Source organism: Palaemon carinicauda, chromosome 8, assembly GCF_036898095.1.
Source record: "Palaemon carinicauda isolate YSFRI2023 chromosome 8, ASM3689809v2, whole genome shotgun sequence".
Lineage (NCBI taxonomy): Eukaryota > Metazoa > Arthropoda > Malacostraca > Decapoda > Palaemonidae > Palaemon > Palaemon carinicauda.
This window is the reverse complement of record NC_090732.1, coordinates 99064891-99067195: the sequence shown is the minus strand read 5'-3', so window position 1 is coordinate 99067195 and position 2305 is coordinate 99064891.

The following is a 2305-nucleotide window of genomic DNA, read 5'->3' as shown; positions in this document are numbered from 1 at the left end:
TAGAAGTCGTTGGTTGGGGCGCGAGCCAGTGGTGGGTGATGGGTGGCTTTGTCACCGCTCCGGCACGTCACAGGGTAGGCATGTTTGTCCTACGGCATTCATGTCAGTTTCGGTTGACGTTGAATAGGTGTTCTCTTCGTCAGGAGTGGAGGCATTGATGGAGGTCTTGAAGGTCGTGAAGTGGCTGTCCATAAGGGCGTCGGCTTTGGTCATCAAGACCTTTATGGGTAAACTATTGACATCCGGTAAGGTTCGGGTAAACGGCGTACCCAAAGGGCACTAAGTAGGCCCACCTCACGAGGAGAGCCGTCTGCGGCAGGTTGCAGGCGAGCGATACTGATCATTTCCCTGAGGGCGAGCGAAGCCCTTTGGTCCCCTAACGGTTGTTGAGAGAGTTGAAAAAGCTTTGCTATACGGACAGCTGGTGACAGTGAGTACTGCTGCAGAAAGTATGTTTTGAGGGCGTCATACGCTATTGGGGTGTCTCTTTGTTCTCAAAGCCAGTCGGAGATTTCCAGGAAGGTGTGCTCGGGTATCGCCGCGAGAACATAATCTGCTTTGGTGGTTGAGCAAGTCACGTCTTTGATGCGAACTGGACTTCTGCACGCTGAAACCAAGCAAACGCTTCTCCGCTGGCAAATGATGAAAGTTTGAATGGGGCGGGGCCAACTTCCGTGGAGTCCGCCATAATGACAGTGAGAGGGGGGAGCCGGAAGGCTGGAGAAGCGAGTCGACTTACAGGGTCACCAATGTGATGGGCCAGGAGTAGGTTGTGACTCAAGGGCAAGATGAAAGCAACTGAGTAACTTTATTACGACACATTGAGTATATATACACACTAGGTCCCGGTAAGAAGGTCACAAAATACAGACATGCTATTTCTTATCAAACCAGCAACCAGTTCTGTTAACAGTTAACTATGAAATATGCAGACTGGTTAAAACAAGTTGCTTTCAGTGTGAGGGGAGAGCGAAGATACAAAGGATAATATATACAAAAAAGAGAAATGTCGTTACTATGTACGCCTGTGTGACACACAGGTGGTACAAGGCTATGTGCAACACAACTCTCAACTAATTCTTTATTCGTAATACAATCTTCACATTGTAATTGACTGTGACACTCGAGAACTTATGTACACAGTGTGGGCCTTTACTGTCCCATGAATTTCCAGTGAACAGTGGAGTACTCCAAGGGAATATGTTGTCACCTATATTATTTATCCTCCTCATGGATTTTGTAATGTTTAGAACAGTTGGGGATGGTGGAGAAGGATTGTACTGGATTGGTAACAGGAAATTAGCTGCACTAGAGTATGCTGATGACACTGTTCTTATTAGTAGAACACCACAGGACTTGCAAAGCTTGATTACCAGAATGCATGAAATATCACATGAGTTTGGGTTCAAGATAAATAGAAGAAAGACAGAGATGGCGTTACCGAATATACAATGGAAAATGAAATATCATTCGAAAGAGAAAGGATTAATGAGGTAGAATCGTTTAAATATTTAGGAACTATGATCTCTAATACAGGATCTTTAGAATTTGATTTTAATGAAAAATTGAAAAAAATCAAATCAGACAATGGCTAGGTTAAGTAAAATTTGGAAATCAAATCGCAGAAATGAACTTATTAATGAAAAATAATAGATGTTTCTAGATTCTTCTTGCAATATCAAGCAGAATGATGATCAAATTTAAAATGTTCACATATCATTTTCTTGGAGGAGAACAAAGACTTGAATGGAGTTAGTACTTTCATCCACTCAGGACATTATCAAACTCAGCAATGAGAATACATATACAAAGACATCGTATTTATACAGGAGAAGGGGATCCAACAGCTGTCAGTTGGATCCCCTTCTGTATAAATTATGATGTCTTTGTATATGTATTCTCATTGCTGAGTTTGATTATGTCCTGAGTGGATGAAAGTACTAACTCCAATCAAGTCTTTTTCACTTTTCCTTTCGTGGCTATAATACATTTTATATTCATCACGCGTCAGCTTTCGTGATTTCTACACACACACACACACACACACACACACACACATATATATATATATATATATATATATATATATATATATATATATATATATATATATATATATATATATATATATATAGTAGAAAGGCGAAGGAAAGTAGATACTTCAACATTTTGACAATTTATTTGCTAAGCTTTCGGGAACAACATTTCCCATTATCGGAGCTAAAAAATGAACGTGAAACATAAATTAATTATTATTATTATTATTATTATTATTATTATTATTATTATTATTATTATTATTATT